Below are 16044 nucleotides of genomic sequence, written 5' to 3'. Positions count from 1 at the left end.
CCTCCGCCGTCTGCAGCTCATACAGAACAACGTACTCAAAACTACAAGCAACGCTCCGTGCTACACACGCACCTTGCATCTCCGCCGGGAATATCGCCTACATGCCCTCTTTTCAGGCGAATGGAAAAACTGGTAGAAGTCGACCTCGGGGAAGATCAGTTTGGATTCCATATAAATGTTGGAACACGTGAGCCTATACTGACCTTACGACTTATCTTAAAAGCTAGAGTAAGAAAAGGCAAACCTACATATCCAGCATTTGTAGACTTGGAGAAAGCTTTTGACAATGTTGACTGGAATACTCTTTTTCAAATTCTGAAAGTGGCAGGGGTAAAATACAGGGAGCGAAAGGCTATTTACAATTTGTACAGAAACCAGATGGCAGTTATAAGAGTCGAGGGACATGAAAGGGAGGCAGTGGTTGGGAAGGGAGTGAGACAGGCTTGTAACCTCTCCCCGATGTTATCCAACCTGTTTATTGAGCAAGCAGTAAAGGAAACAAAAGAAAAGTTCGGAATAGGTATTAAAATCCGTGGAGAAGAAATAAAATCTTTGAGGTTCGCCGATGAGATTGTAATTCTGTCAGAGGCAGCAAAGGACTTGGAAGATCAGTTGAATGGAATGGACAGTGTCTTGAAAGGAGGGTATAAGATGAACATCAACAAAAGCATAAGGAGGATAATCGAATGCAGTCGAATTAAGTTGGGGGATGCTGAGGAAATTAGATTAGGAAATGAGACACGTAAAGTAGTAAATGAGTTTTGCTATTTGGGGAGCAAAATAACTGATGACGGTCGAAGTGGAGAAGATATAAAATGTAGACTGGCAATGGCAAGGAAAGCGTTTCTGAAGAAGAGAAATTTGTTAACATCGAGTATAGATTTAAGCGCCAGGAAGTCGCTTCTGAAAGTATTTGTATGGAGTGTAGCCATGTATGGAAGTGAAACATGGACGATAAATACACTCCTGGAAATAGAAAAAAGATCACATTGACACCGGTGTGTCAGACCCACCATACTTGCTCCGGACACTGCGAGAGGGCTGTACAAGCAATGATCACACGCACGGCACAACGGACACACCAGGAACCGCGGTGTTGGCCGTCGAATGCCGCTAGCTGCGCAGCATTTATGCACCGCCGCCGTCAGTGTCAGCCAGTTTGCCGTGGCATACGGAGCTCCATCGCAGTCTTTAACACTGGTAGCATGCCACGACAGCGTGGACGTGAACCGTATGTGCAATTGACGGACTTTGAGCGAGGGCGTATAGTGGGCATGCGGGAGGCCGGGTGGACGTACCGCCGAATTGCTCAACACGTGGGGCGTGAGGTCTCCACAGTACATCGATGTTGTCGCCAGTGGTCGGCGGAAGGTGCACGTGCCCGTCGACCTGGGACCGGACCGCAGCGACACACGGATGCACCTCAAGACCGTAGGATCCTACGCAGTGCCGTAGGGGACTGCACCGCCACTTCCCAGCAAATTAGGGACACTGTTCCTCCTGGGGTATCAGCGAGGACCATTCGCAACCGTCTCCATGAAGCTGGGCTACGGTCCCGCACACCGTTAGGCCGTCTTCCGCTCACGCCCCAACATCGTGCAGCCCGCCTCCAGTGGTGTCGCGACAGGCGTGAATGGAGGGACGAATGGAGACGTGTCGTCTTCAGCGATGAGAGTCACTTCTGCCTCGGTGCCAATGATGGTCGTATGCGTGTTTGGCGCCGTGCAGGTGAGCGCCACAATCAGGACTGCATACGACCGAGGCACACAGGGCCAACACCCGGCATCATGGTGTGGGGAGCGATCTCCTACACTGGCCGTACACCTCTGGTGATCGTCGAGGGGACACTGAATAGTGCACGGTACATCCAAACCGTCATCGAACCCATCGTTCTACCATTCCTAGACCGGCAAGGGAACTTGCTGTTCCAACAGGACAATGCACGTCCACATGTATCCCGTGCCACCCAACGTGCTCTAGAAGGTGTAAGTCAACTACCCTGGCCAGCAAGATCTCCGGATCTGTCCCCCATCGAGCATGTTTGGGACTGGATGAAGCGTCGTCTCACGCGGTCTGCACGTCCAGCACGAACGCTGGTCCAACTGAGGCGCCAGGTGGAAATGGCATGGCAAGCCGTTCCACAGGACTACATCCAGCATCTCTACGATCGTCTCCATGGGAGCATAGCAGCCTGCATTGCTGCGAAAGGTGGATATACACTGTACTAGTGCCGACATTGTGCATGCTCTGTTGCCTGTGTCTATGTGCCTGTGGTTCTGTCAGTGTGATCATGTGATGTATCTGACCCCAGGAATGTGTCAATAAAGTTTCCCCTTCCTGGGACAATGAATTCACGGTGTTCTTATTTCAATTTCCAGGAGTGTAGTTTGGACAAGAAGAGAAAAGAAGCTATCGAAATGTGGTGCTACAGAAGAATGCTGAAGATTAGATGGGTAGACCACGTAGCCAATTAGGAGGTATTGATAGAATTGAAGAGAAATTTGTGGCACAACTTGACTAGAAGAAGGGATCGGTTGGTAGGGCATATCCTGAGGCATCAAGGGATCACCAATTTAGTTTTGGAGGGGAACGTGGAGGGTGAAAATTGTAGAGGGAGACCAAGAGATGAATGCACTAAACAGATTCCGAAGGATGTAGGTTGCAGTAGGTACTGGTAGATGAAGAAGCTTGCACAGGATAGAGTAACATGGAGAGCTGCATCAAACCGTTCTCAGGACTAAAGACCACAACAACAATAAGAACCCTTTTGCAGATATTCCAAAAACTCCACACAACTGTACAATAACACGAGACACTCACACAACCCAAAACCACTACTGGCAACGAACTAAATATCTATGGTCCATAGCACGCTGACACGACAGTGCTGGCGAGGCCTTGCAACACAGCTACTACTGGTAAGCTCAGATGCTCGACCCGCCGGAAAACAGGCAATCGCAGGGAAGCCGTACACAGCACTCAAACCAGCCCCCACCCCCCTACACAGTGAGCCGATCTATGACCGATCGCCCACTAATCTACAACGATCTTGAACTGTTGCAGGGACACAGCATTTGCAGCAAGCCCTACAACGAGCTTCCTCAATGACAAAGGTAACGATGCACGATACCTCGCACTAACATAACCACACCTTGCATTCACTGTCGCAGGTAGCAAGTCGCTACTGCGTTTACTACCCGTCCTTCTGTGGCAGAGGTTTTTTTTCCCTTGGTGCTTGCTTTGGCACTTTTTTTTGCTCCGCCCTTTCAACTGCTACCCTTCGATCGCTTTCGTACACTTTCTGACTTCTGATGGACCATGAGTAGTCTTACCCAGACGCATGGATAACATCACAGCCCATTTCCTGTGTAAGACGATGTGGTCTCCCGACCTTCATTGTTTACATATTCCGCCCTCACAATCATATTCCACACATCAAGAGGCTTCATTCGAAGACAAACTCGATAATATAAAGTCAATGTTGTATGAATTCATGTAAACGATATGCAAATAACTAGTAAATCGCAAGTGCACACCGAGATTGAAATACTCGAGGCTGGCGTACACACAGACATTCAAGACACGATGGTCGCAGGGGCTCTTAGTTCGGGAGAGGCAAACCACACGCCCGGGTGCCGGTCCCTTCAGAGGACGACTCAGCCTATCTACGTCGGCCGGTGACCACCTGTAGAGCAGACAGCGTTTGCCCGAGGGGAAGGGAGAACGACCCCGTGTTCGGCTTAAAAGCAAATTCCGCTACATTGTGTGGGAGAACCTAGCCTACGCATTCTTTACAAACATAGCAGGCAGCTTCAGAGGTTTTAACAGGGAGACAGCAAACGCCAAACGCCGATGCTACAGATTTCCGGATTGGTCGCGTTAAACGAAACGTCATTCTTCCATTTTAGAAGAGCAATGCTGATTGGCAGACAGTATTCCTGACGCCTTGAGCTGAAGGAGTAATGGAAGAGACCACATCTGGCGTGGAGAGGGGCCATTCCGTTGTCGCTCTTGGAACGAGAACACGTAACAAGAGCGTGCGCCCTCATACGTGTACTCGAAGAGCCAGGAACACGTCTCTCCTCAGTACTTCACTGGGAGAGCACCTCTGTCGAGAGCAAATCGCAGTGCGACTTTATATTGAGTCCTTGCAATTAAGCTTTGTTCACTGTGTTGGCCGCCACACTTATTGTGCAGTGTGAACGGACAGAGTTATAGTTAAACGCCTGCGAGCGAATTTTTGAGTGGCACCTGACCGGTGTATACAGAGAAGTTGCAGCATTAGAAAATTGTAGCGAAATGCAGGAAGATCTGCAGCGGATAGGCACTTGGTGCAGGGAGTGGCAACTGACCCTTAACATAGACAAATGTAATGTATTGCGAATACATAGAAAGAACGATCCTTTATTGTATGATTATATGATAGCGGAACAAACACTGGCAGCAGTTACTTCTGCAAAATATCTGGGAGTATGCGTGCGGAACGATTTGAAGTGGAATGATCATACAAAATTAACTGTTGGTAAGGCAGGTGCCAGGTTCAGATTCATTGGGAGGGTCCTTAGAAAATGTAGTCCATCAACAAAGGAGGTGGCTTACAAAACACTCGTTCTGCCTATAGTTGAGTATTGCTCATCAGTGTGGGATCCGTACCAGGTCGGGTTGACGGAGGAGATAGAGAAGATCCAAAGAAGAGCGGCGCGTTTCGTCACAGGGTTATTTGGTAACCGTGATAGCGTTAAGGAGATGTTTAGCAAACTCAAGTCGCAGACTCTGCAAGAGAGGCGCTCTGCATCGCGGTGTAGCTTGCTCGCCAGGTTTCGAGAGGGTGCGTTTCTGGATGAGGTATCGAATATACTGCTTCCCCCTACTTATACCTCCCGAGGAGATCACGAATGTAAAATTAGAGAGATTAGAGCGCGCACGGAGGCTTTCAGACAGTCGTTCTTCCCGCGAACCGTACGCGACTGGAACAGAAAAGGGAGGTAATGACAGTTGCACGTAAAGTGCCCTCCGCCACACACCGTTGGGTGGCTTGCAGAGTATAGATGTAGATGTAGATGTAGCGAAAAACTACACAACATGTAAGAAAAGTATATAATAAAATGACATTGAACTTACATGAGCCCAATAAAGTAAATTATTAACTTACCAAGCTGCCAGTTGGGTACTCTCCTGCACTGAGCTGCCTCGAAACCTGCTCAAATGGTTTCAAAATCGAACAGAGTTTGGAGCAGATTTCACACTCATCATTTGACAGTGATGGAAGTTCTGTGGACCTGCTACAAAGGACAGCTGTAATTTTTACTGCCTCTGATAATTAAACAATACGTTCCAACATAAACAGGGTTGAATTCCACCTAGTGGGCAAGTCCTGTATCAATTTCTTGATGTTTACAATGCCACTGTTCTGTTGGCATGTTAAGAGCCGCTCTGTTGCACTGCTGCTCCTTTAAAAAAAACCTACAATTGTCTTGACTTTCTGGTGGACTTCCTGAATGTTTTAGAGTGCATTATGCACAACTAAATGAAGTGTATGGGCATAACAACCAAAATGTTTCCACTTGAGAATGATGAAACCTGCATTGATCATATTTGGTGCATTGTCCGTGACCAACATTAAAATTTTGTCGCCAACACTAAATGTTTCTGTAATTTTAATCAAAGCTGTGGACAAATTTGAGCTGGTATGGGCACCACTGAAATCACTGCATTCCAGCAGTACAGACTTTAATTTGAAGTGTTCATTTATGAAGTGTCCAGTCACAGCCATTTAACTTTAATTAGAAGCTGATGTCCAGCAATCTGTTGTTAAACAGATTGTCTTTATACCTTGCAGCTTTTGTTGAACTTTCTCATTTGCTTCTGCATATGCTGCTGGCAACATTACATTCGTTACTCCTTCTACTTGGGATATCATAAGGGGAACGCAATGCATGTACAAAACTACGAAATCCTGAGTCATTTACAGTAAAGAAAGGATGATAGTCTTTTGTGAACAGACCCATTAATTTGCTATCCACCTTCTTCTTTTGAATCAGTCCCGTCTTTTTCTGGACAAATTCCGTGATGGCTATCTGATGACGTGATGTGGAGAGAACTACTTGCCCAGTGTGGTGCCTTCTTCTGGCACCTCCACTGCTAGAGAGGCTTCACCTATAGAACAATACGTTTAACATCAACATATAGATTGTGTCAGCAACAGAGGCAGGATTTACGTGTAGAGTACAATTTAGTTTCCAAGTACTGTATGCTGATGACACGACACTTATCACTGATGGAGAAAATCAGGAAGATGTCTTAGAATACAACAAAGATTTAATGAAATGAACAGTGACTGTTGCAGGGCCAATCAATTATCAGTAAATAAAATAAAATGGAAGTAGAATGAGATTTTCACTGTGCAGCAGAGTGTGCGCTGATATGAAACTTCCTGGGAGATTAAAACTGTGTGCCAGACCGAAACTCAAACTCGGGACCTTTGCCTTTTGCGGGCAAGTGCACACAGTTTTAATCTGCCAGGAAGTTTCATATCAGCGCACACTCCGCTGCAGAGTGAAAATCTCATTCTGGAAACATCCCCCAGGCTGTGGCTAAGCCATGTCTCCGCAATATCCTTTCTTTCAGGAGTGCTAGTTCTGCAAGGTTCGCAGGAGAGCTTCTGTGAAGTTTGGAAGGTAGGAGACAAGGTACTGGCAGAAGTAAAGCTGTGAAGACGGGCTGTGAGTTGTGCTTGGATAGCTCAGTTGGTAGAGCACTTGCCCGCGAAAGGCAAAGGTCCCGAGTTCGAGTCTCGGTCCGGCACACAGTTTTAATCCGCCAGGAAGTTTCAAAATGGAAGTAGTTTACTTCACCCTAAAGAGATTTAAACAAGATTCTCAAATGTGTTAAATTACAGGAATTGCATTTACACCAAAAACTCACATGGGATAAGCACATAAATCACCTGTGTGGCAAACTTGCTAGTACTCTCTTCCTACTGCACAATATGAGATGCATTATTAGTAAACCTTTACTAATTTCTGCATATTTTTCTTTCTTTTATTCACAATTGCTGTATGGAATTCTGTTTTGGGGTAACTCAGTGAGTTCAAGGACCATCTTGAACTGGTAGAAGAAGCAGATATATATTTTGTGTAGCACCAAGACAAAGCTGCGAAAAACACTTTAAAGAACTCAAGATAATGATTCTGCCTAGTATGTGTACCTACAATTGTTTAATACATGCTAAAGGAAACATTAAGAATTTTAATTTAAGATCGCAAGTCCATGCCCATAACATTCAAAATAATAGTAATCTAGATCTTCAGACTCAAGACTGACATTAACTAATAAGAACAGAAAGCAGTCTACCAATGAATAGTTTGAAGCATCCCATAGTGTGGTTCAAATGTATGCTATACTACTTAACTGATGAGTTTCTAAACAATGACACACATGAAATATGCAATAGCAGTAAGCAGGTGGTAACTACATAATGAAGTATGTCTATAGGTGTGTGACAGTAATGCATATGCATTAATACTTTTTTCCTACAGGATACTTAAGATAACACATAATTATATAGATACTTTTGTATGATATGTGATAAATGTCATTAACTACTACTACCGATGTTATGTTAAGACTGTGTAGTACCACTGTAATTACTATTATTCTATTATTACCATTACCTTAGAATATGTATCTATTTGTCCTGCACATGATTACTTGCGTAATTATATTTTGCTTTCATGTATTCAACACATTGACGACGCCAACCGTATGGATAACATACCGAAAGGCAAATAAAGATTCTGTTCTGTTCTGTTAGTCATACATGCAATGTAAACCTTTCCTCACACCACTTCAAGTTTGAAATCTTATACAACAGTAATTAAGAGGTATGTGAAATACAATACAATACAATACAACAATACACCATTCAGATTTTAAATTACATCACACTTCACTCGATGTTAATTTGGTACAATCAAGATCAAATCGTAGCCTTGAGTTACACTACACAGCAACAAAAGTGGAACTAGAAAGTGGAGTCTGATTTCTAATTAGTGTCTGCCGTAGAACATAAATTTCAGGGAAGCTAACATCTACGTTCTAGTTTAAATAGAACAGGCTCGTGGGTTGCTCTGCAGCCTGTTACACAATGCTATACATTTTTAACTCGATGAAATCAGAAGCTGAGATGTTCACTATAATTTGGACAGTTTATGTCACGTAACTATTCTAGCAGCAACTGCGCAATTTCCACAGGAAATGATTGTGTTGGAAGAAATCATAAGTGTTTCCCTGAGTAAATGTTGTACACGCATGTTGGCAACGGCTGCGTCAAGCGTTTATGTCGAATTCTTATTGGCTATGGCTACCACGTGGCATTGCCAACGCCGCAGCACAATAGTGGATATTTCAAGTGCCATGGACGGCGAGAATCTCTTGTTCAAATTTCAGTTAAGCTCGATGGGGATTATTACACTTACAAACTCAGACATCATAGGGAGGAAATTTAAAGTACAATCCTAGGCCTAACAGTACATTTTATAAATGATCTACTTAAAATATCACACAGCCTAATATTTTGTTTTCTTCGTGTTAACAGCGCTGTTTTAAAACAAGAGTGCAGACAAAAAATAACTAAGCATCCCATAAAACAATCAGTTGTTGCAACATACCTGGCTCTGGCAACACAGGGTCGACGGATCTTGAAGAATTTGTCGCAAAGTTCACCATTATATGCGACCTTTCGATATGTTTCTTCAAGTTCGTCGTGCTGGTTGTGTATGACAACTTTTTGCCACATAAACCACATTTCGCATACTCTTGATCCATAATAGTGAAATGATTCCACAATTCACTCCTCTGTGATCGCTTCATCTTGGCACAAAACAAGTAGTAAACCCTTGAATGACCAGAGAGGAAATTGAAGAAAATAAAGAAATACTGGAAATCCTGTCCCCACTCTGGGAATTTTCAACTAGACGGGGAAAATCCCAGTGATGTAGACCAAACGGATGGGATCTTTTTTTTTTTTTTTACTTATTGAGTTTCGATTGCCCCTGAAGGGTGTGGGCTGGCAGTAACTTAGTGCTCTAGTCTTCAGCCTACAGAATTTGTTTTAAAAATATGAAGAAAATAAATAATAAAAGCAGGGGATAAAATCAGTGACTGAAATGGTAAAACAGCAGAAAATTGTAGAACTTAAACGATAAAGGATTGATGATGCTAATGAAATACACAGGAAGCAGACAGGTAAAATAATAGACAGACAATTAAAAAACACGGAGATAGTCTGGTTTCTGTTCGCGAGAGAAAAAAATTCACACCCAGCGACAGCATGATTCTTTTCGCAACACTATGAAAGATGCACAACATGGAACACTCACTTGAACACTGCACTAAAAAGTTGACACAAATTTGACATACCACAGCCGATGGCAAATGGGGGGGGGGGACACCTGGACAGATGATGGGAAAGAAAAAGGGAGGAAAGAGAGGAAAAACGAAGTGGGGGGAGAGGGGAGGGGGGGAGGGGGGAGGGGGGAAGGAGCTGACAGATGACTAGGACTCATAAGGGGGCGGGGCTGGGTAGACACGAGAGGGAGTGGGGAAAGGCAGAGGAGCGGAATGCAAAAGGACTCGAGGGTGGGGAGAAGGGAGGGAGAGAGAGGTTAGGTAGGGAAAAAAGAAACAGGATGGAAGGGGGGCAAGAGGGAGCCCGGGGAAAGGACAGATGAAAGGAGCATGAGGTGAGGATCAGAGTCGATAGGAGGGATAAATGAAGGGAGAGAGGGCATCTTTTGGGAGGGGAAGTTGATGGGAGCCACCTTGGGAAAGGAGATGAAGGGTGAAGAGATGGAGGGTAGGGGGGGACACAGCAGTGAAGGTGCAGCTGAGGGTGGGGATTGCACAGCAGAGAACGGGACAGATTAAGAATTTGTAAGTGTGGAGAATGGAAGAGGAGTTCAACTCCCATGTCCGGCCAGAGAGGAGTTTGAGCAGTCGGAGGTGGTTGTGGGCTTTGGATTGGATGGAATGGAGAGGAGGGATCATTGGAATACTACAAGAGGTATACTGGAAGGGGGTTGGGGCATATGCTGTGTACAGGAGAGGGGAGAGGACAGAGCCCTGTGTCAACCCTGGAGAGGGGAAAGTGCATGGATGGTATTGAATCAGCCACCTATAACATAAGCGGCCGTGGTTCAATTCTTCGACCTCAAGTACCTTGGCATCACCCTTGACCGCCACCTATCCTGGACCGCCCATCTCCTCAGTCCAAGCCAAGGTACATAACCGTCTCCATCTCTTCAAACTTTTCCCTGGTCGAACATGGGGATTAGACCCTTCCACTATCCTACATACCTATAAGTCCCTCATCTGCCCCATCGTATGTTATGCCCACCCCACTTGAATCTCCGCCCCCCCCCCCCCCCCCACCTACTACAAATCCGTCCAAATCCATTAGTGCCATCCACTCCACCTCACTTATTGCATCCGTCTACCACCCCCACGTGGATCCTTTATGATCTGATTCCCTTCCCCCATCTCCTCCTGTTTCTAGAACGAATACGGATCATATATGTCTCCCACAAACTGGATCCCCCCCATCCCTTGGTTTCCCCCATCCTCTCCCACCCTAGCCTTCTGCCAAGTCTGTACCACAGTGTCCTGCCTGGTCTCCCATCTCCACACACTCCATACCCTCGCCCAAGGTGGCTTCCGCCAACTCCCCCTCCCGGATGATGTCCTCGTGCTTTACATCTACCCCTCCTACCAGATCTAATCCCTCATTCTCCTCCCTCCTCTGGGCTCCCTCTTTCCCTCCCTCTCCCCCTTCCCTTCTTCCTCCTTTTCCCCTGCCGAACACCACCTTTTCCGTTTTCACCCCACTTGGGCTTCCAGCTCCTTCCCTCTCCCCTCCTCTGCCCCCCTCCTGAATTCCCCCTACCTTCTCTCCCCCTTTTCTTCCCCCTCTCCTCCCTGCACCCAGTGGTAGGTCCCCTTCGGTGCAGTGATTTTTTACGTTTTCGTTGTGGTACCAGTGTTACTCCAGTGCTGTGTGCAGTGCTACGTTCCACTAGCAGCAACAGTGTCGCCAGCGTCATTCATTTGTGTTCCCACTGTGGTGTTTCTTTGTTTTCATGTCGACTCACAGTGTTCATTCTCTGCATGTATGTGTGGCTCTCGTCTATGTTGTTTTTAAATCTACGGTTTGTACTCATCTATTTTTGTTCTGGTTAATGCTGGCCGGTGTGGCCCAGCAGTTCTAGGCGCTTCAGTCTCGAACCGCATGACTGCTACGGTCGCAGGTTCGAATCCTGCCTTGGGCATGGATGTGTGTGATGTCCTTAGGTTAGTGAGGTGTAACTAGTTCTAAGTTCTAGGGGACTGATGACAACAGATGTTAAGTCCCATAGTGCTCAGAGCCATTGGTCTTGTTTAATCATCACTTGATACCATTCTATGTTACGTGTTCATATCTCATTTGACTGTTTTCTCTGTTACTCTCTTGGCTAAAGAGTGCTGTATTGTGCAGCTGCCAGCCCGCCCCATTTTGGGGAGTGAAATAACAATAAAGAAAAGAAAAACCTCCTGCAATGTACCAAAGATAACACGGCCTGTCATTGCAGATCTTTTACCACAGTCTAACATGACAGTCGCGACACTTCGCCTCGGTTTTGTTGCCTACCGCACCAGCAGCGCCCCAAGCGGCCAGTATCTTAAACTGTGGGTTCGGCGCGATCGTGAAAGCGAATAGTGGTTGTTTCTTTTGATTTCTACAATGGTTTTTACAAGCAGGAACGTTTGTAGAGCAATAAATTGCAGCAACAACAAGAGGAAGACACCATTGCCGTCTTTTTTTTTAGGTTTCCTAAGGATCCCGAGAGGTATATACCATCACGTTACTAAACTGTACCGTCAGGATTCACTTGCAAACTACATGTGTATTAATGATTAATGTTTCGTTTTAGGAGCAGAAAATGGCTAGTTAATAGCGGACGAAAAGACCTTGTGAAGAAAGACACAGTTTACCTGTATAAAAATATCAGCTTTCGTTTCCTACATTTCGAACAAAAGCAATTCATGAACGCAGACAATAATAAACTCGTGTGGAATGCAGTACCCACACTGTTTGACATCCCAAATAAGCTACCTCAAGTGACGATGAAGAGGAAACTGCCACAAAGATTCGACAATCCATCTAAAGCTGTAAAACAGTCCTATGCCACAGAAGCAACCAGTTCAGGTCTCCACGTATCAGTGCCAGATTCGTGTGAATCGTCAACACAGACCTGCTTTGACGATGAAGTGGTTAGATTAACTGCAGTTATTCGTGTCTTACAAAAGCGTAACGTTTGGTATGTATTTCATTCACTTCTGTTGTTAGTCACTTAATTTTCCTTGCTTCCTTCATGTGATGGCATTATTTTGTTCGCACCTTGTTCACTGGCAGATTGTTTGAAAATTATTCAAATATTTGGTTTTGTGTAAAATGTAATGTAATCAGCTTAGTACAATGCTTGCAACTTAATTTACCCACTATTTGGCTGCTGGTTGTCCCACTTAGAATAATATAAAGATTAAGGTCGTACTTGTGGCAACAGGCGATAATAACACAGTAGGCCTACCGAACGATAAATGAGCTGTCGATCGCTTTTGCATTTATAGGTACATGTCTGTGCTTCTTACGTGTGAATCTCTGTGTTTACATTCTTTATATATCAACAAGGTAAGCTGCAATTCTATCCAACGTCACAAGTGTTTCTTCACGAATGTGTTGTAATTTACCACTCGATTCATAGTTTTCGTCCATACTTGCGCCGATTTTAGAATCATTTTAGAAGCATATATGCCTTCTGATACTACACAAACCCTTGGAGTCAACAAAATAACTCAAATACTTCGTAAATTGCGTAGAAAATGGATGCAAAACAAACATTATGCTTACGACGCGTCAGATGTTCACCTTATTCGCCGCTTGGAGCGCTAGTGTCGCTCCATCTATCAAACGGTAACAACTTTTACACCAGTGAGTGTCGCAACTGTTACGTTAGACTGTGTCGTATACTTTATTTAGTTACAAGTAGCAACTGACAGTAGCTGACAAATAACTGTGCTAACTACAGATGAATAAAACCGTCTGCTCAAGATGGATACCGGCACTTTAGTTCTGTATAATTGGTATTTTTGGTATTTCTTTGATCTCGGTTATAACAGGTATTTTTACTTTTGACTGATAACCGATTGTGAAACTGATGTATCTGTTTGCCTTCGCAGTTGTGATTAAATTTTTGATTTTTGAACAAACTTTTTTTAAAAAAAAAAACGAGTTTGACTTCTGAATTTTCGTATTATCTTCGAATGATACCAATGAACTCGTCTTACAGATCAACACATTAGAGAACAAGTATTTATGAACAGACAAATGTTGGCCAGTGGATTAATTAATTACTGAAATGGTAACTACTCTCATGTAAGTGTTACTACAAAATGGTGGATTTTATGTACTATCTGAATTGTCTGTTCAGGAGGACGTCGTTATCAGGAGAAAGAAAACTGGCGTTCTATGGATCGGAGCATGGAATGTCAGATCCCTTAATTGGGCAGGTAGAATAGAAAATTTAAAAAGGGAAATGGATAGGATAAAGTTAGATATAGTGGGAATTAGAGAAGTTTGGTGGTAGGAGGAACAAGACTTTTGATCAGGTGAATACAGGGTTATAAATACAAAATCAAATAGGGGTAATTCAGGAATAGGTTTAATAATGAATAAAAAATAGGAGTTTGGGTAAGCTACTACAAACAACATAGTGAACGCATTATTGTGGCCAAGATAGACACGAAGCCCACGCCTATGACAGTAGTACAAGTCTATATGCCAACTACCTCTGCAGAAGACAAAGAAATTGAAGAAATGTATGATGACATAAAAGAAATTATTCAGATAGTGAAAGGAGACGAAAATTTAATAGTCATGGGTGATTGGAATTCGATAGTAGGTAAAGGAAGAGAAGGAAAGATAGTAGGTGAATATGGATTGGAGGGAAAAAATGAAAGAGGAAGCCACCTAGGAGAATTTTGCACAAAGCACTACTTAATCATAGCTAACACTTGGTTCAAGAATCATAAAAGAAGGTTGTACACATGGAAGAATACTGGAAATACTAGAAGGTGTCAGATAGATTATATAATGGTAAGAAAGAGATTTAGGAACCAGATTATAAATTGTAAGACATTTCCAGGGGCAGATGTGGACTCTGACCACAATCTATTGGTTATGAACTGTAGATTAAAACTGAAGAAACTGCAAAAAGGTGGGAATTTAAGGACATGGGATCTGGATAAACTGACTAAACCAGAGGTTGTACAGAGTTTCAGAGAGAACATAAGGGAACAATTGACAAGAATGGCAGAAAGAAATACAGTAGAAGAAGAATGGGTAGCTTTGAGGGATGAAGTAGTGAAGGCAGCAGAGGATCAAGTAGGTAAAAAGACGGGGGCTAGTAGAAATCCTTGGGTAGCAGAAGAAATATTGATTTTAATTGATGAAAGGAGAAAATATAAAAATGCAGTAAATGAAGCAATCAAAAAGGAATACAAAAGGTCTCAAAAATGAGATCGGCACGAAGTGCAAAATGGCTAAGCAGGGATGGCTAGAGGACAAATGTAAGGATGTAGAGGCTTAGCTCACTAGGGGTAAGGTAGATACTGCCTACAGGAAAATTAGAGAGACCTTTGGAGAAAAGAGAACCACTTGTATGAATATCAAGAGCTCAGATGGAAACCCAGTTCTAAGCAAAGAAGGGAAAGCAGAAAGGTGTAAGGAGTATATACAGGGATTATACAAGGGCGAAGTACTTGAGGGCAATGTTATAGAAAGGGAAGAGGATTTAGATGAAGACGAAATGGGAGATACGATACTGCGTGAAGAGTTTGACAGAGCACTGAAAGACCTGAGTCGAAACAAGGCCCCTGGAGTAGACAACATTCCATTAGAAATACTGACGGCCTTGGGAGAGCCAGTCCTGACAAAACTCTACCATCTGATGAGCAAAATGTATGATACAGGCGAAATACCCTCAGACTTCAAGAAGAATATAATAATTCCAATCCCAAAGCAAGCAGGCGTTGACAGATGTGAAAATTACCGAACTATCAGTTTAGTAAGACACGGCTGCAAAATACTAACACGAATTCTTTACAGACGAATGGAAAAACTGGTAGAAGCCGACCTCGGGGAAGATCAGTTTGGATTTCGTTGAAATATGGGAACACGTGAGGCAATACTGACCCTATGACTTACCTTAGAAACTAGATTAAGAAAAGGCAAACCTACATTTCTAGCATTTGTAGACTTGGAGAAAGATGTTGACGATGTTGACTGGAATACTCTCTTTCAAATTCTGAAAGTGTCAGGAAGCGAAAGGCTATTTACAATTTGTACAGAAACCAGATGGTAGTTATAAGAGTCGAGGGGCATGAAAGGGAAGCAGTGGTTGGGAAGGGAGTGAGACAGGGTTGTAGCCTCTCCCCATTGTTTTCAATCAGTATATTGAGCAAGCAGTAAAGGAAACAAAAGAAAAATTCGGAGTAGGTATTAAAGTCTATGGAGAAGAAATAAAAACTTTGAAGTTCGCCGATGACATTGTATTCCGGCAGAGACAGCAAAGGACTTGGAAGAGCAGTTGAACGGAATAGACGGTGTCTTCAAGCGAGGATAGAATACGAACATCAACAAAAGCAAAACGAGGATAATGGAATGTAGTCGAATTAAGTCGGGTGATGCTGAGGGAATTAGATTAGGAAATCAGACACTTAAAGTAGTAAAGGAGTTTTGTTATTTGGGGAGCAAAATAACTGATACATTCGATACATTCGCTGGTCGAAGTAGAGAGGATATAAAATGTAGACTGGCAATGGCAAGGAAAGCGTTTCTGAAGAAGATAAATTTGTTAACATCGAGTATAGATGTGTCACGAAATCGTTTCTGAAAGTATTTATATGGAGTGTAGGCATGTATGGAAGTGAAACATGGACGATGAACAGTTT

The 16044-nt window shown here is 43.7% G+C and overlaps 1 non-coding gene across 1 annotated transcript; it reads left to right on the top strand.

The window, feature by feature from the left end:
- The first annotated feature begins 6730 nt into the window (after positions 1-6730).
- Positions 6731-6805, top strand: Trnas-cga (transfer RNA serine (anticodon CGA)). Its single transcript has one exon. It is a non-coding gene; the product is annotated as a tRNA-Ser (tRNA).
- The last annotated feature ends 9239 nt before the right edge of the window (positions 6806-16044 follow it).

This window comes from Schistocerca gregaria, chromosome 11 (genome assembly GCF_023897955.1).
Source record: "Schistocerca gregaria isolate iqSchGreg1 chromosome 11, iqSchGreg1.2, whole genome shotgun sequence".
NCBI lineage: Eukaryota > Metazoa > Arthropoda > Insecta > Orthoptera > Acrididae > Schistocerca > Schistocerca gregaria.
The sequence above is the reverse complement of the archived record's forward strand: the minus strand, read 5'-3'. Positions and strand labels throughout refer to the sequence as shown.